General features: G+C 48.8%; 1 protein-coding gene across 3 annotated transcripts in view; it reads left to right on the top strand.

The window, feature by feature from the left end:
* The first annotated feature begins 945 nt into the window (after nt 1–945).
* The window catches only part of KCNJ16 (potassium inwardly rectifying channel subfamily J member 16), a 71,761-nt gene continuing 49,520 nt past the window's right edge, over nt 946–23,186 (top strand). Inside the window, exon 1 of one of the 3 annotated variants that reach the window (XM_040435087.1) lies at nt 946–1,090. The gene's annotated coding sequence lies outside the window, so the exon portion shown is untranslated. Of the gene's footprint in view, nt 1,091–4,894; nt 5,062–20,124; nt 20,148–23,186 lie in introns of those variants that run through there. The other 2 variants (XM_040435088.1, XM_040435089.1) reach the window with 2 other exon arrangements.

Here is a 23,186-nt window from a genome sequence, read left to right as displayed (position 1 = left end):
AGTACAGCTCTGGAGTATAATACAGGATGTAACTCAGGATCAGTACAGGATAATAATGTAATGTATGTACACAGTGACTCCAGCAGCGGAATAGTGAGTGCAGCTCTGGAGTATAATACAGGATGTAACTCAGGATCAGTGCAGGATAAGTAATGTATTGTATGTACACAGTGACTGCACCAGCAGAATAGTGAGTACAGCTCTGGAGTATAATACAGCATGTAACTCAGGATCAGTACAGGATAAGTAATGTAATGTATGTACACAGTGACTCCACCAGCAGGATAGTGAGTGCAGCTCTGGAGTATAATACAGCATGTAACTCAGGATCAGTACAGGATAAGTAATGTAATTTATGTACACAGTGACTGCACCAGCAGAATAGTGAGTGCAGCTCTGGAGTATAATACAGGATGTAACTCAGGATCAGTACAGGATAAGTAATGTAATGTATGTACACAGTGACTCCACCAGCAGAATAGTGAGTGCAGCTCTGGAGTATAATACAGGATGTAACTCAGGATCAGTACAGGATAAGTAATGTAATGTATGTACACAGTGACTGCACCAGCAGAATAGTGAGTGCAGCTCTGGAGTAATGAATGTACAAAGTGACCCAGCTTTTTCTATAGAGTTTACTGGGTTGGTTAGCCCCATTCAATTGGAGCACGTCTTCATGCAGACCCATGACAGATGGCGTTAGATTTTTTTCACTTGATATATCAGTGGTGTGCACCTGCCCTGAGGATCTATAGTCATCCCTCTCTACATCTCCATTATAAAACTGCATTGCGTGCGATTCTCTGGTGTACAGTATTGTGTCTCCTTTGTTTCAGTGTTTACTATTAGTTTATGACAAGTGCATTCGGTTGGGTCATATAATAACTCATTGTATGCACTGCAAGGAATGTCCTAGAGCATGCAGCCAGGTCACCTCCGCCTTATCAGGGTCAGATCATTCATCTAGAGTAAATATTTAACCCAATTCCTGATCATTAACTATATTGTTAACTACTCTGAGCCATTCCTGAGGATTCACGAGTGAGGGCTGGAGCTGCCAGAGCCCCTCAAGAAGCCACATCCTTGGCAGGTAAGAGCGAGAGCTGTACACGCCCGGTATCGACTCCCGTAAGGGTCCGATTAACCTTGAAAAGAAGAAATAGTTCTTCCTGCATCCTTGTGGGGGTCAGCTTCTGCTACTGGAATCCTTAGGTTGCCCTCCATGGCCATACGCTTTAGATAGCAGTCCGCCGAATGCTCTTCAGCCAACATCCGACCATAGGCATGCATGTTTGGCTGAGCATGCATGTGCTCTGTATGGAAATAGGGCAATAAGCTGCTGCCAGACTTTTCTTTTTTCTGAAATTTACAACCGCAGTATTTTTCTTTCGCCTCGGATGAAACTCGGGGCACCCCCACACTCACTAGGCGGAAACTACGGCGGTTTTTGCTGGTGTTAATGTTCTTATCACGACTACCTCATAAACCGCAGCCAATCTTCTGACGTGATGAAAGTGCATGGTAAACAGGACGCCATCGCTCACGGTAAGGTCTGCGCTCTTTTGGATGTGTCTCCTAGCGCATCTACCCGCATATCCCTGCAGCGTGCCGAAAGCTTGTCCTCCCCGTGTCTGAGTGACTGTCCAAACAAAGCGTACGCTGGACAAAACCGGGACAGGCTTTCAGTAATGGAATGCAAAGAATGTTTCTGTTCACTGACAACAAGCAGAGGTCTCGAAAATGATCCAGTCCTATCCGACAGGGGGTTACAGCATCAGCCCATTGCTCCATTATGAAGTTGTTACATGGTCACTGTATAGCGGCATTATTTGAGCACTCTATGGCAGTGTCGACTTGCACTGTATGGAGCTGTACTATATGACCTTGAGAACGTGATGATGACCGGTATAGTTATTTGTACACTGTCTGACGGCTGTTAGAAATGAGTATATTAGTGAAAAATGCCCTTTTGTTTTAAAAAAAAAAAAGTAAATAAAACTCACCTCACCCAATTGCACGCGACGGGACATTCGCACATCGCTCCTCATAGGATGCGGAAGGACCTGACGTGCCCGGCGTGGTGATGTCATGGGAGTGTCAGGTCCTTCTGCTCTCAGTGCTGCATTCAGGACTTTTTTTCCGTCTAAAAAAAAAAACGGATCTCAGATGGAAATAGCTCAAACGGATGACAACTTTTTAGGATGCGGAAGGACCTGACGTGCCCGGCGTGGTGATGTCATGGGAGTGTCAGGTCCTTCTGCTCTCAGTGCTGCATTCAGGACTTTTTTTCCGTCTAAAAAAAAAACTGATCTCAGATGGAAATGGCTCAAACGGATGACAACTTTTTAGGATGCGGAAGGACCTGACGTGCCCGGCGTGGTGATGTCATGGGAGTGTCAGGTCCTTCTGCTCTCAGTGCTGCATTCAGGACTTTTTTTTCCATCTAAAAAAAAAACTGATATCAGACGGAAATGGCTCAAACGGATGACAACTTTTTACAGGATCTTGTAAAAAAAACGAATACTGTTGCAACAGGATACGTTTTATTTTAACAGGATCTGACGGATCAGAGGAACGGAAAGCTAAAAGGTGATGCGATCCTTAAAAAACGGATGCAAAAATGGTTGAAAATGGCCAGCGAAAACCGGACAGTGAGTCAGTTTTTCGTGGCCATTTTTACTTTCACCTGTGAACGCAGCCTTATTAAGGGCTATGAAAACCCTGCAGACATGACAGGCTGTAAGCCATTATTACGTTGGCCGGATAGTCGCTCGCTGATCTGGCAGTGTAATACTGCCGCTGATTACCCAATGAACGAGCAAACTCGTTCATCCAGCAACTGGAGTTTTTAAGCATCGTGCTGTCTAATCCCACTCTGCTGCCGGCAAACAACAAGTCAGTATGGGGACAAGCGATGGCATTAGAGATCACTGCTCCCGATACTGTGGAGGAGATCGCTGCGTGTAATAGCTGCGGTCTCCTCCACTAACGTCTTCCTGATCTTTTAATCTAATACAGCAGATGGCCATTTGCACACACAGATCTTTTGTTATACACACCAACCAAACTGGTCAGATAATCTGTTGGTGTGATAGAGCCCTTAGAGAGGAGGAAAGCCATTGTTTGCAGATGGGGTGGTAACAATAAGTCACCCTTCTCACACCATCAGAGGGCAGAGACCTTCCTGGATTATCAGATTATCCAAGGTCATCTGTAACCTAACACGGCACAGCAACCATCAGCATGGCCGGATACAGTCGTACTACAGCAGTCACAGGGGTTACAAACGCCCTAGGACACCGCTAGGCGGTTGTGGGGTACCAACGGGCTTCCAGAGGAGGTCCACTACCTCTGTAAAACAATGTAGGTGCCGCAGTCACTACAGTCTGCAGCATCTAAGGCCTTGGATTGGAGTTCGCTCCGGTCCCCACCATGTCATCCCCGCTGCGCACGTTTACCATCTGTCAGTGCTGTCAGTGTACGGGGGGTAATTGAATTGCAGCATTATTTGCAGTAGATATTGTACGGAGCTCTGATTCCTGTATGGGATGTATATTATGTGACCACCATATGTCAGTATTAGTTGGCATTGCGCATCCCTGCTGCTATGGCACTGTTCTGTATTTTTTTCCGGTGGTCAGCATATGGCAGTGGAAGGGCGGGTTCGCATTGGCGTTACAGAATTCCGTTATAACAGAGTTATTACGGAATCTATTGAAATTTTAGGACGGAAAGAAAAACAGAAACCTTTAAGAGGCATTGTCACGTCGACATGTAACCGTTATTGGGTACCATAGACATTAGGCTACATTCACACGACTGCAGTGTTTTGTGGATCCGAAAAACACGGATACCTGCCCGTGTGCTTTTCGCACATGGCCGCCGCTACCATAGAAAATGCCTATTCTTGTCCGCAGTTGCAGACAAGAATAGGACATGCTCTATCTTTTTTGCGGGGGCCGCGGAAGGGAACCATGCCGTGTGCTGTACGCATCTTTTGCGGCCGCATTGAAATGAATGGGTCCACACAAAATGGTCGTGTGAATGTAGCCTTAGGACGGAGCAAAACAAAATGCCTCTTGAAGGCTTCCGTTTTGCTTTCCGCCCTAAAATTCTGTTATAACTCGGAACGGAATTCCGTAATGCCAATGCGAACCACCCTAATTATGGTATATCCTGGTATTATTTTGGCATCCTGTATAAGACCACCCCACAGGGACCATTTACCTCTAAGGCTACTTTCACACTCGCGTTTTGGGCGGATCCGTCGTGGATCTGCAAAAACAGATCCGTTACAATAATACAACCGCATGCATCCGCCATGAACGAATCCGTTTGCATTATTTGTAACATAGCCAAGACGGAGTCAGAGAAAACGGTTTGGCTCAGTTTCGTCACGCTACAGGCAGCGTTTTGGTGTCCGCCTCCAGTGGGAAGGGAGACGGAACGGAGGCAAACTGATGCTTTCTGAGCGGATCCTTTTCCGTTCAGAATGCATTAGGGCAAAACTGATCCGCTTTGGACCGCTGAGCCCTGAACGGATCTCACAAACGTAAAGCCAAAACGCCGGTGTGAGAGTAGCCTAAGGCAGCCTCTACGTTTGATCCACATGTCCATAGCCAGATGCCAAATCTGTCTCATTGTTCCTGTAGGTCGTCTTTGTAATAATTAAGTCTTCAGGTCAGATTTTCTTGTAGATCCAGATCACTTTGCCTCCATCTTTTTCCTTGTCTTCGACAAGTAAAAAGGAAATCCGTAGTCACTTCGACAAACAAGTTTTACAAAGCGGGGCGGTCTCAAACAAATATTTGCACTCATTCCTATTCATGCCTACCTGGATTCTAAAAACACCTTTGTTGACTTCCTTGAGTTGCAAGGTAGTCAGAAGCCGCGCTGTTCTCCTCTGCGGCTGTACAAGAGGAGGACAGGGAAATTCTGGAGGCTGGTGAACACTTGGGTGAACATCTTGGGTGAGACAGAAGACATCTGGATCTCTATGGCCTAGAGGAGGAACATCCTGTACATGACCTAGGACCTAGTGGTCAGCCTCTGGACTATAAGGTGGGTGATTCTACAGAAGAGGTGAATGGGCAGAGTCCATCTCACAGAGGATTGTCTAGACTGGATACACTGTAACAAGCGGCGAGATGTATCCGGTTCTGTACAGGTTGCAGGTGAGAAGGTTCCATTTCATGGACTGCAAGCAGAGATCTTGAAAGTGGTGATGAATTGAAATGCAGAGCTTATTAGAAAGTTGCAGAGCTTTTCATTACACAATGATCATGTTCTTCAGCCAGGGTCTGCCAACCGTTATGAGCCTTATGTGGTGGGCTCCCTCTACAATCATGATCTCCTATAGTTATGTCAATAAATATTAAAGGGGTTCTCTAGGATTTTGATATTGATGGCCTACCTTCGAGATTAAATTCATTGGTAAATGAATGGTGACCATCGACCTTCTCTGTTTTAGGCCTCATGCACACGACCGTTGTGTGCATCCGTGGCCGTTGTGCCGTTTTCCGTTTTTTTTCGCGGACCCATTGACTTTTAATGGGTCCGTGGAAAAATCGGAAAATGCACCGTTTTGCAGCCGCATCTGTGATCCGTGTTTCCTGTCCGTCAAAAAAATATAACCTGTCCTATTTTTTTGACGGACAACGGTTCACGGACCCATTCAAGTCAATGGGTCCGTGAAAGAAGACGGATGCACACAAGATTGGCATCCGCGTCCGTGATCCGTGGCCGTAGATTACTTTTACACAGACGGATTCGAAGATCCGTCTGCATAAAAGCTTTTTCAGAGATGAGTTTTCACTTCGTGAAAACTCAAATCCGACAGTATATTCTAACACAGAGGCGTTCCCATAGTGATGGGGACGCTTCTAGTTAGAATATACTGAGAACTGTGTACATGACTGCCCCCTGCTGCCTGGCAGCACCCGATCTCTTACAGGGGGCTGTGATCCGCACAATTAACCCCTCAGGTGCTGCACCTGAGGGGTTAATTGTGCATATCATAGCCCCCTATAAGAGATCAGGGGCTGCCAGGCAGCAGGGGGCAGACCCCCCTCCCCCCCTATTGTAATATCATTGGTGGCCAGTGTGCTCCCCCCCGCCCCCCCTATTGTAATATCATTGGTGGCCTCCCCCCCCGCTCCCCCCTCCCCCCCTCCCTCTATTGTAATATCATTGGTGGCCAGTGTGCGGCCTTCCCCCCCCCCCCCCCGATCATTGGTGGCAGCGGAGAGTTCCGATCGGAGTCCCAGTTTAATCGCTCTGGGGCTCCGATCGGTAACCATGGCAACCAGGACGCTACTGCAGGCCTGGTTGCCATGGTTACTTAGCAAAATTACAATATTAGAAGCATCATACTTACCTGCTGGCTGCTGCGCTGTCTGTGACCGGCCGGGAGCTCCTCCTACTGGTAAGTGACAGATCATTAAGCAATGCGCCGCACAGACCTGTCACTTACCAGTAGGAGGAGCTCCCGGCCGGTCACAGACAGCGCAGCAGCCAGCAGGTAAGTATGATGCTTCTAATATTGTAATATTGCTAAGTAACCATGGCAACCAGGCCTGCAGTAGCGTCCTGGTTGCCATGGTTACCGATCGGAGCCGCAGAGCGATTAAACTGGGACTCCGATCGGAACTCTCCGCTGCCAGCAATGATCGGGGGGGGGGGGGGGGGGGGAGAGGGGAGGCCGCACACTGGCCACCAATGATATTCAAACTGGGGAGGGAGGGGGGTCGGCCCCCTGCTGCCTGGCAGCCCCTGTGCGGCACCTGAAGGGTTAATTGTGCTGATCACAGCCCCCTGTAAGAGATCGGGTGCTGCCAGGCAGCAGGGGGCAGTCATGTACACAGTTCGTCGTATATTCTAACTAGAAGCGTCCCCATCACTATGGAAACGCCTTTGTGTTAGAATATACTGTCGGATTTGAGTTTCGATGTAACTCAAATCCGATGGTATATTCTAACATAGAGGCGTTCCCATGGTGATGGGGACGCTTCAAGTTAAAATATACCATTGGATTGGAGAAAACTCCGATCCTATGGTATATTAACTCCTGACTTTACATTGAAAGTCAATGGGGGACGGATCCGTTTGAAATTGCACCATATTGTGTCAACGTCAAACGGATCCGTCCCCATTGACTTGCATTGTAATTCAGGACGGATCCGTTTGGCTCCGCACGGCCAGGCGGACACCAAAAAGACTTTTTTTTCATGTCCGTGGATCCTCCAAAAATCAAGGAAGACCCATGGACGAAAAAACGGTCACGGATCACGGACCAACGGAACCCCGTTTTGCGGACCGTGAAGAAATACGGTCGTGTGCATGAGGCCTTAGAAGAAGAGAGAAGATTAAGGCCCCTTTCACACGGGCGAGTATTCCGCGCGAATGCGATGCGTGAGGTGAACGCATTGCACCCGCACTGAATACCGACCCATTCATTTTTATGGGGCTGTTCACATGAGCGCTGATTTTCATGCATCACTTATGCGTTGTGTGAAAATCGCAGCATGTTCTATATTCTGCGTTTTTCACGCAACGCAGGCCCCATAGAAGTAAATGGGGTTGCGTGAAAATCGCAAGCATCCGCAAGCAAGTGCGGATGCGGTGCGATTTTCACGCATGGTTGCTAGGTGACAGTCTATTCACTGTATTATTTTCCCTTATAACATGGTTATAAGGGAAAATAATAGCATTAACTCACCTTCTCCTCTTGTTCGCGTAGTTCCCGGTCTCTTCTTTACTTCTTAAAAGATGAAAATACCGGCTAGGACCTGTGGTGACGTCAGATCACATGCTCCTATCACATGGTCCATCACCACATCACGTACCATGTGATTGGAGCATGTGATCTGACGTCACCAAAGGTCCTTTAGCCCACAGCTCATCATTAAAGAAGTAAAGAAGAGACCGGGAACTACGCGAATAAGAGGAGAAGGTGAGTTAATTTTTTATTTTTTTTTTAACCCTCAATTGATCACCTACTAAGCATTCTGTATTCAGAATGCTATTATTTTCCCTTATAACCATGTTATAAGGGAAAATAATAACATCTACACAACACCTAACCCAAACCTGAACTTCTGTGAAGAAGTCCGGGTTCGGGTTTGGGTACCAAACATGCGTGATTTTTCTCACGCGAGTGCAAAACGCATTACAATGTTTTGCACTCGCGCGGAAAAATCGCGGGTGTTCCGGCAACGCACCCGCACATTTTCCCGCAGCGCCCGTGTGAAAGAAGCCTAAAGGGGTTTTCTAGGATTTTGATATTGATGGCCCATCCTCAGGATAGGTTATCAATATGAGATCGGTGGGATTCCAACTCCCGGCATCCCCCCGAGCAGCTGTTTGACTCATCAGTATCAGACTGGCGGAGTCCGACTCCTAGCCCCCTAGGTCATCAATTTCACATTGGCGCGGGTCTGACTCCTGGCACCCCTGGTGATCAGCTATATGAAGAGTCCACGGTGCTCTTCGGCCTCTTCCGAGGCCAGTGGCGTCATATTCATCAGTCATGTGGCCTCAAGTGAATGGGGCTGGGCTGCGATACCGAGCATAGCCACTATCCAATGGGCGGCGCTGAACTTGTTTAGCCGCCAGGAGGCCGCGGCGCTCACCAGAGCTCAGTTCCTCAAACACCTGATCAGTGGGGGATGCCGGGAGTTTGACTTCCACCGATCTCATATTGATAACCTTTCCTGCAGATAGTCGATCAATATCAAAATCCCAGAAAGCCCCTTTAATCTTCTCTCTTCTCCTATAACAGAGAAGGTCGATGGTCACCATACATCTACCAATGGGATCTGGTCAGTGGAGGAAATTCATTCACTGAAATCGGAGGTATACCATGCTACAGTAGAGACAACCTAGAGCCGGACCCCCCACCAATCTAGCCTAGTGGATAGGAGATGCTGATGGCTGGAGTACCCCTTTAAGTCTATACTGGAGAAATCTTCTTGCAGTGGTGAATGCTCTGTACCCATGAGCTAATGTGATTCCTTGGGGAGGGGGGGGGGGGGGACGACAACTATTTATTCAGAGCCCCTTTTAATCTCTGACACCCCCCCTTTCTGGAGCTGCATTATGTATAACCTAATCTCACTTGTACCTCTTGAATACGATCCCCGCTTCATCTTTCTGCCAGCTGATGGAATCGCTTTTCTTCAGACGTTGCAGCCGCTCGGGTTGAACACAGGAAAAGTTTGGGCAGATAATTTTTCGCCTCTCGCCTCTTTGATATTTCCATTGCATTGGATGAGGTCCAGCCCGGATGGCGTGGGCGCAGCCTGATAATATTTAGGCTATAACGCGGTATCACTACTGTACATAAAAGGGTGCGCAGATAGTCGGCAGCTCCCTGTGATAACTTGCCCACCCTGGGAACTGCCACCGCGGGATCAAGACTCGGGAAACATTTTGTGCTGCTTAAATTATTACATTTATTTTTTATTTTTTTTTATTTTTGTGGCAAGTTTTCAGTAGCCGGCTGAGCTGTCTTTCCAAGTAGCCAAAGTACATAAAAACATTGGCTCTGGCTAGGGGCGACTAATGGCAATTTCGCACGAGGATCGGGCAATTATCTAGATTAAGTGTTCCTAATTTTAGGGTACTTTCACACTAGCGTTTTTCTTTTCCGACATTGAGTTCCGTCCTAGGGGCTTAGAACTGATCCGTTTTATCCCCATGCATTCTGAATGGAGAGCAATCCGTTCAGGACGCATCAGGACGTCTTCAGTTCAGTCTTTCGGACTTTTCAGGACGGAGATAATACCGCAGCACGCTGCGCTTTTTTGATCTCTGGCCAAAAAAACGGAACACTTGCCTGAATGCCGGAAAATTGCCGCATTGACGGATCCGGATTCCGGTCTGCGCATGCACACGGATGACACCGGAAAAAACGGATGCGGTATTGCAATGCATTTTTCAGACTGATCAGGATCCTGATAAGTCCAAACAAAGTGTCTGTGGATGACTACGGCTGAGTAATTAGGGTGAGGTGCTCTTGGTCTTTGTGACCCACCCAGTCACAGAAAACAGGATCCTAAGTATTAAAAATAAGACCAGGCACTCAAATATGGAATCGGATGAGATATCTATATATTGGAGATTATACTCGGAGCTTTTGGGGAGTATTTAGGGAGTATAATCTCCAATAAATAGATATCTCATCCGATTCCATATTTGAGTGCCTGGTCTTATTTTTAATACTTAGGATCCTGATAAGGGCTCATTCACACGACCGTATGGCTTTTTCAGTGTTTTGCAGTCTGTTTTTCACAGATCCGTTGTTCCGTTTTTTGATTCCGTTGTGTTTCCGTTTTTCCGTTCCGTTTTTCCGTCTGCCATATACAGTATACAGTAATTACATAGAAAAAACTGGGCTGGGCATAACATTTTCAATAGATGGTTCCGCAAAAACGGAACGGATACGGAAGACATACGGATGCATTTCAGTATGTGTTCTGTTTTTTTTGCGGACCCATTGACTTGAATAGAGCCAGAGAACGGGATTTGCGGGCAATAATAGGACATGTTCTATCTTTCAACGGAACGGAAAAACATAAACAGAATGCATAAATTTTTTTTCCGGAACCATTTAAATGAATGGTTCCGTATATGGAACGTAAAAAACAGCCCGTAAACGGAAAAAAAAGAGGCCTAAGGGCTCGTTCACACGACCGTGTGAAGCCCTTGCCAGTATTGCGGACCGCATTTGCGGATCCGCAATACACGGGTCCCGTTCCGTGGCCATTCCACATCACGGAGACGGACCCATTCATTTCAATGGGTCCGCAAATCCGGAGGTGCGGAACGGAACCACGGAACGGAACACTACGGATTGCTTTCTGAGGTTCCGTTCCGTGCTTCCGCACCGCAAAAAGACTTGCTCTATCTTTTTAGTGCTTAGCGGACTGCAATTTGCGGTCCACAGCACGGGCACAGGCTTCACACGGTCATGTGAACAAGCCCTGAGTCTGAAAAATGGCCGATCAGTCAGAAAAAATGACATGCGTTTGCATACAGTTTGCCTGATCAGGCAGGCAGGCAGTTCAGGCAACAGAATTGCCTGCCGGAATCAAACAACGCAAGTGTGAAAGTACCACCAATCGTCAGAGGATCACATCTTCATGCGGCACATAAAATTCCCCGTCACTGCTCTGTGGAAACGGATCTGCTGTGGGTAAATAAAGAATCTGTATGGGGATGAATGATAGCAGTTCTCTCTGCTCTGCACTGATGAGGGGCAATCACCCCGAAACAGCTGTCTGCAGATGAGATGCTGGCTTATTTAATATCCAAGTCATGTCTCAAGGCTTAGTTAAAGAGCTGAACATTGACTTATAGGATCGCTGCCTTACATCTGGTGGCGTTAGAGGCAGAGCTTGTTAAGAGCTCACTTGCATCCCTTCCCTCCCAGAATTCAATGTATGGCCTATAAGTCTCCTCACGCTGATTAAGGTGCTCTCTCCCTAAGGAGATTACAAAATTGTAAAATGCAAAATATGTTTTGTGGTTCAACCCCTTAAAAGAGCATTTGTCAGCAGGCATACTGCCCGTCAGGGTTGATCCTGATGAGTAAAACAATACCGTATTTATGTGTCTCTGTTGCACCATTGTGATATCGAAATGAGGTTTTCGGTGCCCCGAGGGGCGAGCCCAATCCCCTCTGCTCCACTTACAGCCACTCCCCTTGTCCCTGTGATTGACAGGTCCTGTAATCTCACTCCTGTGTCCTGGTCTACACTATTGCCTCATGCGCAGTGCCTCTGCTTTTCCAGCACTGTGCATGCGCTGATGACATCATCCTCCACCCGAACGAAGCCTAGCATCTCTTCTTCCTCACTATATGGCGATATTCTTTAGATACTGTATCACAGTAGTAATATACCAAATAATAAATCGGACAAGTCAAGCTCTGCTACATCACGATGATAATCGCTATGCTGTTGGTAACTTTGACTGTTTGTCTCTTTGTCTAAGTTTTACAAGGTTTCCGAATGACTTTACGACCAGGTTATTGTGGCATGTGACACACGTGTCACCCATAAACAACATTTATCACCTATATTTACTGGTAAAGTGTAAGACAATATAGGAGGTCATTTACTATGCTGAAATATGCGTACATTAGGCGTATTTCAGGAGAAGATATAGCGGCGCGCCGGCGCAACGGTTAAAACGTCAGTCTTCAAAAAAATGTGTCCCTAAATGTATTTTCTCCGACTGCAAGGACCCCCGCCTATCATGAGAATGGGGGTCCCTGAGGCCACTGTATGAATCGAGTGATGCAGGATTGTCCATTCAACATGCATCAGTGCCACAGAAGTGAATAGTGCAGCGGTCACGTGTGTGTACTACCGCGCCTTTTGCTCATTGGACGTAGGGGCCCCTATTCTTGCTGTGGTCCTAGTAGTTGGACCCTCCAGTGGTCGGTCCTACATTTCTCACCTGTCCTGTGGATACTGATGCTGTGTGGGCCAACTTCTTTGAGGTGCCCCTATATGTAAGAGCAAAGTTGGTCAAATCTGCCGATTTTTCCGTGGGACTGGCTGACGACCTTGTGGCCTCCCGACTCTTCCCTAGTGAAAGAGGAATCAGGCATGCTGAATTTCGATGCTGAATCTTTTTTTTTTCCTCTAGGTAGATAATCTGCTGCAGGAGGTGTCTGGAAGCTGCTCTCTCCCCATTGATAACACATGCATGCTCGGTCGAGCCAAGTATGCATGTGCATGTAGGGATCTGGGGGAATCGCTGCTGATGTTGTAAAAGATACCTTTAGCTATTGAATCCGAAACATGAAATTAAAGTAGTGGTTTTAATAAAGAAACAGCAGCGGAGCTTAGGTTCACTATCGTGACAAGTGCGAAAAACAATACAAATGACACCTGAGGAAACACAAAGAATATTACTCAAGATTCAGACAAAAATCTGAGCCGTCCTGCTCTACCAGGTCGTCAGGACTTGTATTCATACTTTTTTCTAGGCATAGCTTCTGGCAAAACTATTGTGACAACCAGCATGGTCCTCCATAAAGCTGGAAGTTGTCACCTAGCTTTCCCAGAAATCTGCCTAGTTAGGGCTCATGCACACGAGCATGTGCCAGCCGGGCCCGACCGTAGGACCGCCGTATGTGGATGCAGGACCTATTTTTGCGGCATACAGGCACAAACAGAGACCGTGGGGGGAGATGGTAATACTTAAAATTCACCAGACAGCCCCACATATTCACAACACCCTAATAAAATCAATCACTGCAGAGTATAGTACTCCCAAAATTGTGTAGGGGGATACGGTTAACACTCATATGCAGTGATGCATGCCAGTGATGAGTGAGACCGGTGAGTGTCCATATGCTGGTAAAGCCCTGTGCCCCGCTCAACGTGTTTCTGTGTGGCTATCACGCCACATTTCATCAGGAGCACCGCTATTTTTAAGAAAGAAGAGGAAAAATCCCTATGGCATGCACGCCATTTGCCTAGTGCAGCAAGCAAATGTGGTGGCTCCCGGTGTAATGGGTGATGGAGTGAAAAAAGTGATGGCTACTTAAACATGGAGGGGCTAAAACTGGAAAAAATAGTGGGTTATTAACGGGTTAAAGTTTTTCAAGAAGAAAAAACAAAAAACCTTTGGGGCAGATTTACAAGTCAAAATGCACCAGAATTCTACCACTGTGAGTGTTTTTTTTTGACAATTTTTGCTCCTGGATCGAAGAGGGTTTGTGACTTGCAGGTGCAGACTGGCCATATAAGCTACAGGGGGGCCACCCCGTCCCTCTTTATTGCCGCCAGACGGGAACATAGCAGTCAGATGCACTTAGCATTATTGCGGGCCACTTCAGGTGCCTTCCTTAATTCAACTGTATTGCCGTCCAATCAGTTGAATACTTTAGCTGGGGCGGTATTTTGTTCTGCACTGTGGTATCTGGTTCTGCTGGGGCGATATTCTGTTCTGCACTGTGGTATTTGGTTCTGCTGGAGCAGTATTCTGTGCTGCACTGTAGTATCTGGTTCCTCTGGGGCAGTATTTTGTTCTGCACTGTGGTATCTGGTTCTGCTGGGGCGATATTCTGTTCTGCACTGTGGTATTTGGTTCTGCTGGAGCAGTATTCTGTGCTGCACTGTAGTATCTGGTTCCTCTGGGGCAGTATTTTGCGCTGCACTGTGGTATCTGGTTCCTCTGGGGCAGTATTTTGCGCTGCACTGTGGTATTTGGTTCTGCTGGGGCAGTATTCTGTGCTCCACTGTGGTATCTGGTTCTGCTGGGGCGGTATTCTGTGCTGCACTGTGGTATCTGGTTCTGCTGGGGCAGTATTCTGTGCTGTACTGTGGTATCTGGTTCCTCTGGGGCAGTATTCTGTGCTGCACTGTGGTATCTGGTTCCGCTGGGGCGGTATTTTGTTCTGCACTGTGGTATCTGGTTCTGCTGGGGCGGTATTTTGTTCTGCACTGTGGTATCTGGTTCTGCTGGGGCGATATTCTGTTCTGCACTGTGGTATTTGGTTCTGCTGGAGCAGTATTCTGTGCTGCACTGTAGTATCTGGTTCCTCTGGGGCAGTATTTTGCGCTGCACTGTGGTATCTGGTTCCTCTGGGGCAGTATTTTGCGCTGCACTGTGGTATTTGGTTCTGCTGGGGCAGTATTCTGTGCTCCACTGTGGTATCTGGTTCTGCTGGGGCGGTATTCTGTGCTGCACTGTGGTATCTGGTTATGCTGGGGCAGTATTCTGTGCTGTACTGTGGTATCTGGTTCCTCTGGGGCAGTATTCTGTGCTGCACTGTGGTATCTGGTTCCGCTGGGGCAGTATTCTGTGCTGCACTGTGGTATCTGGTTCTGCTGGGGCGGTATTCTGTGCTGCACTGTGGTATCTGGTTCTGCTGGGGCAGTATTCTGTGCTGCACTGTGGTATCTGGTTCTGCTGGGGCAGTATTCTGTGCTCACTGTGGTATTTGGTTCTGCTGGGGCAGTATTCTGTGCTGCACTGTGGTATCTGGTTCTGCTGGGGCGGTATTCTGTGCTGCATTGTGGTATCTGGTTCTGCTGGGGCGGTATTCTGTGCTGCACTGTGGTATCTGGTTCTGCTGGGGCGGTATTCTGTGCTGCACTGTGGTATCTGGTTCTGCTGGGGCGGTATTCTGTGCTGCACTGTGGTATCTGGTTCTGCTGGGGCAGTATTCTGTGGTATCTGGTTCTGCTGGGGCGGTATTCTGTGCTGCACTGTGGTATCTGGTTCTGCTGGGGCAGTATTCTGTGCTGCACTGTGGTATCTGGTTCTGCTGGGCGGTATTCTGTGGTATATGGTTCTGCTGGGGCGGTATTCTGTGCTGCACTGTGGTATCTGGTTCTGCTGCGGCAGTATTCTGTGCTGTACTGTGGTATCTGGTTCTGCTGGGGCAGTATTCTGTGCTGCACTGTGGTATTTGGTTCTGCTGGGGCAGTATTCTGTGCTGTACTGTGGTATCTGGTTATGCTGGGGCAGTATTCTGTGCTGTACTGTGGTATCTGGTTCCTCTGGGGCAGTATTCTGTGCTGCACTGTGGTATCTGGTTCCGCTGGGGCAGTATTCTGTGCTGCACTGTGGTATCTGGTTCTGCTGGGGCGGTATTCTGTGCTGCACTGTGGTATCTGGTTCTACTGGGGCAGTATTCTGTGCTGCACTGTGGTATCTGGTTCTGCTGGGGCAGTATTCTGTGCTCACTGTGGTATTTGGTTCTGCTGGGGCAGTATTCTGTGCTGCACTGTGGTATCTGGTTCTGCTGGGGCGGTATTCTGTGCTGCATTGTGGTATCTGGTTCTGCTGGGGCGGTATTCTGTGCTGCACTGTGGTATCTAATTCTGCTGGGGCGGTATTCTGTGCTGCACTGTGGTATCTGGTTCTGCTGGGGCAGTATTCTGTGGTATCTGGTTCTGCTTGGGCGGTATTCTGTGCTGCACTGTGGTATCTGGTTCTGCTGGGGCAGTATTCTGTGCTGCACTGTGGTATCTGGTTCTGCTGGGCGGTATTCTGTGGTATCTGGTTCTGCTGGGGCGGTATTCTGTGCTGCACTGTGGTATCTGGTTCTGCTGGGGCAGTATTCTGTGCTGCACTGTGGGATCTGGTTCTGCTGGGGCAGTATTCTGTGCTGTACTGTGGGATCTGGTTCTGCAGGGGCAGTATTCTGTGCTGTACTGTGGGATCTGGTTCTGCTGGGCGGTATTCTGTGCTGTACTGTGGTATCTGGTTCTGCTGGGGCAGTATTCTGTGCTGCACTGTGGTATCTGGTTCTGCTGGGGCAGTATTCTGTGCTGCACTGTGGTATCTGGTTCTGCTGGGGCAGTATTCTGTGCTGCACTGTGGTATCTGGTTCTGCTGGGGCAGTATTCTGTGCTGCACTGTGGTATCTGGTTCTGCTGGGGCAGTATTCTGTGCTGCACTGTGGTATCTGGTTCTGCTGGGGCAGTATTTTGTGCTGCACTGTGGTATCTGGTTCTGCTGTGGTGGTATATTGTGCTGCACTGTGGTATCTGGTTCTGCTGGGGCAGTATTCTGTGCTGCACTGTGGTATCTGGTTCTGCTGGGGCAGTATTCTGTGCTGTACTGTGGGATCTGGTTCTGCTGGGCAGTATTCTGTGCTGCACTGTGGTATCTGGTTCTGCTGGGGCAGTATTCTGTGCTGCACTGTGGTATTTAGTTCTGCTGGGGCAGTATTCTGTGCTGCACTGTGGGATCTGGTTCTGCTGGGGCAGTATTCTGTGCAGTACTGTGGGATCTGGTTCTGCTGGGGCAGTATTCTGTGCTGCACTGTGGTATCTGGTTCTGCTGGGGCAGTATTTTGTGCTGTACTGTGGTATCTGGTTCTGCTGGGGCAGTATTCTGTGCAGTACTGTGGGATCTGGTTCTGCTGGGGCAGTATTCTGTGCTGCACTGTGGTATCTGGTTCTGCTGGGGCAGTATTCTGTGCTGTACTGTGGTATCTGGTTCTGCTGGGGCAGTATTCTGTGCTGCACTGTGGTATCTGGTTCTGCTGGGGCGGTATATTGTGCTGCACTGTGGTATCTGGTTCTGCTGGGGCAGTATTCTGTGCTGCACTGTGGTATCTGGTTCTGCTGGGGCAGTATACTGTGCTGCACTGTGGTATCTGGTTCTGCTGGGGCGGTATTCTGTGCTGCACTGTAGTATCTGGTTCTGCTGGGGCGGTATATTGTGCTGCACTGTGGTATCTGGTTCTGCTGGGGCGGTATTCTGTGCTGTACTGTGGTATCTGGTTCTGCCGGGGCGGTAAATTGTGCTGCACTGTGGTATCTGGTTCTGCTGGGGCGGTATTCTGTGCTGTACTGTGGTATCTGGTTCTGCTGGAGCGGTATTCTGTGCTGCACTGTGGTATCTGGTTCTGCTGGGGCAGTATTCTGTGCTGTACTGTGGTATCTGGTTCTGCTGGGGCAGTATTCTGTGCTGCACTGTGGTATCTGGTTCTGCTGGGGCAGTATACTGTGCTGCACTGTGGTATCTGGTTCTGCTGGGGCGGTATTCTGTGCTGCACTGTAGTATCTGGTTCTGCTGGGGCGGTATATTGTGCTGCACTGTGGTATCTGGTTCGGCTGGGGCGGTATTCTGTGCTGTACTGTGGTATCTGGTTCTGCTGGGGCGGTATATTGTGCTGCACTGTGGTATCTGGTTCTGCTGGGGCGGTATATTGTGCTGCACTGTGGTATCTGGTTCTGCTGGGGCAGTATTCTGTGCTGTACTGTGGTATCTGGTTCTGCTGGGGCGGTATTCTGTGCTGTACTGTGGTATCTGGTTCTGCTGGGGCGGTATATTGTGCTGCACTGTGGTATCTGGTTCTGCTGGGGCAGTATTCTGTGCTGTACTGTGGGATCTGGTTCTGCTGGGCGGTATTCTGTGCTGCACTGTGGTATCTGGTTCTGCTGGGGCAGTATTCTGTGCTGCACTGTGGTATCTGGTTCTGCTGGGGCAGTATTCTGTGCTGCACTGTGGTATCTGGTTCTGCTGGGGCAGTATTCTGTGCTGCACTGTGGTATCTGGTTCTGCTGGGGCAGTATTCTGTGCTGCACTGTGGTATCTGGTTCTGCTGGGGCAGTATTCTGTGCTGCACTGTGGTATCTGGTTCTGCTGGGGCAGTATTCTGTGCTCACTGTGGTATTTGGTTCTGCTGGGGCAGTATTCTGTGCTGCACTGTGGTATTTGGTTCAGCTGGGGCAGTATTCTGTGCTGCACTGTGGGATCTGGTTCTGCTGGGGCAGTATTCTGTGCAGTACTGTGGGATCTGGTTCTGCTGGGGCAGTATTCTGTGCTGCACTGTGGTATCTGGTTCTGCTGGGGCAGTATTTTGTGCTGTACTGTGGTATCTGGTTCTGCTGGGGCAGTATTCTGTGCTGTACTGTGGTATCTGGTTCTGCTGGGGCAGTATTCTGTGCTGCACTGTGGTATCTGGTTCTGCTTGGGCAGTATTCTGTGCTGCACTGTGGTATCTGGTTCTGCTGGGGCAGTATTCTGTGCTGCACTGTGGTATCTGGTTCTGCTGGGGCGGTATTCTGTGCTGCACTGTGGTATCTGGTTCTGCTGGGCGGTATTCTGTGCTGCACTGTGGTATCTGGTTCTGCTGGGGCAGTATTTTGTGCTGCACTGTGGTATTAGTTTTTGCTGGGGCAGTATTCTGTGCTGTACTGTGGTATCTGGTTCTGCTGGGGCAGTATTCTGTGCTGTACTGTGGTATCTGGTTCTGCTGGGGCAGTATTCTGTGCTGCACTGTGGTATCTGGTTCTGCTGGTGCGGTATATTGTGCTCCACTGTGGTATCTGGTTCTGCTGGGGCAGTATTCTGTGCTGCACTGTGGTATCTGGTTCTGCTGGGGCAGTATACTGTGCTGCACTGTGGTATCTGGTTCTGCTGGGGCGGTATTCTGTGCTGCACTGTAGTATCTGGTTCTGCTGGGGCGGTATATTGTGCTGCACTGTGGTATCTGGTTCGGCTGGGGCGGTATTCTGTGCTGTACTGTGGTATCTGGTTCTGCTGGGGCGGTATATTGTGCTGCACTGTGGTATCTGGTTCTGCTGGGGCGATATTCTGTGCTGTACTGTGGTATCTGGTTCTGCTGGGGCAGTATTCTGTGCTGCACTGTGGTATCTGGTTCTGCTGGGGCAGTATATTGTGCTGCACTGTAGTATCTGGTTCTGCTGGGGCAGTATTCTGTGCTGCACTGTGGTATCTGGTTCTGCTGGGGCGGTATATTGTGCTGCACTGTGGTATCTGGTTCTGCTGGGGCGGTATATTGTGCTGCACTGTGGTATCTGGTTCTGCTGGAGCGGTATTCTGTGCTGCACTGTGGTATCTGGTTCTGCTGGGGCGGTATATTGTGCTGCACTGTGGTATCTGGTTCTGCTGGGGCGGTATATTGTGCTGCACTGTGGTATTTGGTTCTGCTGGGGCGGTATATTGTGCTGCACTGTGGTATCTGGTTCTGCTGGGGCAGTATTCTGTGCTGTACTGTGGTATCTGGTTCTGCTGGGGCAGTATTCTGTGCTGTACTGTGGTATCTGGTTCTGCTGGGGCAGTATTCTGTGCTGTACTGTGGTATCTGGTTCTGCTGGGGCAGTATTCTGTGCTGTACTGTGGTATCTGGTTCTGCTGGGGCAGTATTCTGTGCTGTACTGTGGGATCTGGTTCTGCTGGAGCGGTATTCTGTGCTGCACTGTGGTATCTGGTTCTGCTGGGGCGGTATTCTGTGCTGTACTGTGGTATCTGGTTCTGCTGGGGCGGTATATTGTGCTGCACTGTGGTATCTGGTTCTGCTGGGGCAGTATTCTGTGCTGTACTGTGGTATCTGGTATATTCTGTTTTTTTGCGGATCCGCAATTTGTGGACCGCAAAAAACGGAACGGTCGTGTGCATATAGCCTAATCCAGAGTGGCAAAAATCTGCACCGAGAGTATTGTGCTGCAGGTTTCCTTGCGGAAATGTACAAAGGTCATGAGATTGGAGACGCTCCTATGTGCAGAAGTTCACGCTGCCGCCCTGCCAGGGTAATCCTACCCGTCCTCACAAGCCGCCGTATCGCTGCCCGTGATCACTGCTGCAGGCTGCAGCGCTGGCCTGCTGGAGCCAGAGAAAGGCGCTCTGGGGTTTGCGGTTTTACAGAGGTAAGTCCTTATCGGACTCTTTATCTCTTGTCTTAAATTGAGAAAACACAAAACAATTGACTCTTTAAGTGGATGTGTCAGTGTCGTCTGTAAACACACAGGCGGCAATGCTCGGCTTCAGGTATCACTGCACACTGCGGAAACCTCCTCCAACCAGTCCGATCCTTTCGGCTACATTCAAAGTCATTAAAGGCGTCGTCTCACTGCAGCAAATAGCATTTATCATGTAGAGAAGGTTAATACAAGGCGCTTACTAATGTATTGCGATTGTCCGTATTGCTTCCTTTGCTGGCTGGAATAATTTATCTATGAAAAATGGGCTTTTAGGGGTTTAAATGAAAAAAATGGACTCACCACATCCACTTGCACGCACAGGGACAGTCGCTTCTCACTTAATGTAGTAGGACCTGCATTTCCGGCGTGATGACCTAAACACACTAGGAGCGCATGCTGACATCATCACGCTGGGAACACATGGTGACGTCATCATACTGGGAGTGCATGGTGACGTCATCGTATTGGGAGTGCATGGTGACGCCATCGTATTGGGAGTGCATGGTGACGTCTTCACGTTGGGAGTGCATGGTGACGTCATCATACTGGGAGTGCATGGTGATGTCATCATACTGGGAGTGCATGGTGATGTCATCATACTGGGAGTGCATGGTGACGTCTTCACGTTGGGAGTGCATGGTGACGTCATCATACTGGGAGTGCATGGTGATGTCATCATACTGGGAGTGCATGGTGATGTCATCATACTGGGAGCGCATGGTGACCTCATCATACTGGGAGCGCATGGTGACTTCATCATACTGGGAGCGCATGGTGACGTCTTCACGTTGGGAGTGCATGGTGACGTCATCATACTGGGAGTGCATGGTGACGTCTTCACGTTGGGAGTGCATGGTGACGTCTTCACGTTGGGAGTGCATGGTGACGTCTTCACGTTGGGAGTGCATGGTGACGTCTTCACGTTGGGAGTGCATGGTGACGTCTTCACGTTGGGAGTGCATGGTGACGTCATCATACTGGGAGCGCATGGTGACGTCATTATACTGGGAGCGCATGGTGACGTCATCATACTGGGAGCGCATGGTGACGTCATCATACTGGGAGCGCATGGTGACGTCATCATACTGGGAGCGCATGGTGACATCATCATACTGGGAGCGCATGGTGACATCATCATACTGGGAGCGCATGGTGACTTCATCATACTGGGAGCGCATGGTGACGTCTTCACGCTGGGAGCGCATGGTGACGTCTTCACGTTGGGAGCGCATGGTGACATCTTCACGTTGGGAGTGCATGGTGACGTCATCACGTTGGGAGCGCATGGTGACGTCATCACACTGGGAGCGCATAGTGATGTCATCATACTGGGAGCGCATGGTGACGTCATCATACTGGGAGCGCATGGTGACGTCATCATACTGGGAGCGCATGGTGACTTCATCATACTGGGAGCGCATGGTGACGTCTTCACGCTGGGAGCGCATGGTGACATCTTCACGTTGGGAGTGCATGGTGACGTCATCACGCTGGGAGCGCATAGTGATGTCATCACACTGGGAGCACATAGTGACGTCATCACACTGGAGTGCAGGTCTTTCTGCATCAAGTGAGGAGCGACTGTCCCTGTGCGTAAAGTGAGTCATTAGTTTTTTTACCACAAGCAGAACTGGGGGAGCTAACGGGGGCATAATTAGTACTAGGGGCCACTAATACGAGCATTAGTTATACTGGGGGCCACAAGTGGATGCATTAATAATCCTTTGGGGCACTAATGGGGTCATTATTCACACTGGTGTCACTATGGGTGCCATTATTCACACTGGGGTCACTATGGGTGCCATTATTCACACTGGGGTCACTATGGGTGCCATTATTCACACTGGGGGCACTATGGGGGTCATTATTCATACTGGGGGCTCTATGGAGGCCATTATCCATACTGGGGGGCTCTATGGGGGCCATTATCCATACTGGGGGGCTCTATGGGGGCCATTATTCATACTGGGGGGCTCTATGGGGGCCATTATTCATACTGGGGGCACCATGAGGGTCATTATTCATATTGGGGGGCTCTATGGGGCCATTATTCATACTGGGGCACTATGGGGGCCATTATTCACACTGGGGGCACTATGGGGCCATTATTCATACTAGGGGTCTCTATGGGGGCCATTATTCATACTGGGGGGACATTATGGGCCCATTATTCATACTGGGGGCATTATGGGGGCCATGTGATGTCTAGGGGGTATTATGTGTACTGTGAGGGCACTGCGAGGTTAAAGATGTTTAAAAAAAAGTCAATGCAATTCATCCGTTTTTAATGGCCATTTAAAACGGACGCAATATGGATGCAATAAGGCCATTAAAAACAGACAGTGCGCCCGTGTGAATGTTGCCTTACTGATATATATATATATATAATGCATACATTTGAGAACTGCTGATAAATCAGATCCTAGGGTATAAGAAAAAAAGTCCCCAAAGATTAACTAAGTGTTCTAGTTGGTGATTGCAGCTTGTGTCCAGCAGGGGTCACTATTAAGGCTTCTCTGCATTAAATGTCCAGCAGCCTGTCTTACCAGGGGCAAGCAGCATCTTGCAGTTTTAAATGGCCAGTCTTTAAGGGGTTGTCTGATCGACACAGTCAGACGTCTCCACCTACAAGACAATCAGGAATGATCACAGGGAGTAGTCACAGGCCAGTACTAAACGAATGGTCGTCCTCGTACTGCATGGATTTGCCATATCATGTGCTGTTGTTATACGCTCTTTATTCTGGTGCATAAATGGGGGGCCGCGTCTGGGTAGCAAAAATTTAGAAATTTCTGTATTACTGCCTATTGCTAGTGCTGTGTATTGCATCAGACTCTCAGTAGTGCAGCCTCACGACTCTCACATCTCCACATAGAAACATTTTGCAGACTTTTTTACTCTACTTTTTTATTGTACTGCCGGTGTATGACGTTCAGCTCAGCAGTTATACACCGCTGAATATTACATCATTTTATGGTATTTTTA

This window comes from Bufo bufo, chromosome 6 (assembly GCF_905171765.1).
Source record: "Bufo bufo chromosome 6, aBufBuf1.1, whole genome shotgun sequence".
In the NCBI taxonomy this organism is placed as follows: domain Eukaryota; kingdom Metazoa; phylum Chordata; class Amphibia; order Anura; family Bufonidae; genus Bufo; species Bufo bufo.
Note: the sequence above shows the minus strand (reverse complement) of the source record. Positions and strands in the feature narration are given on the sequence as shown.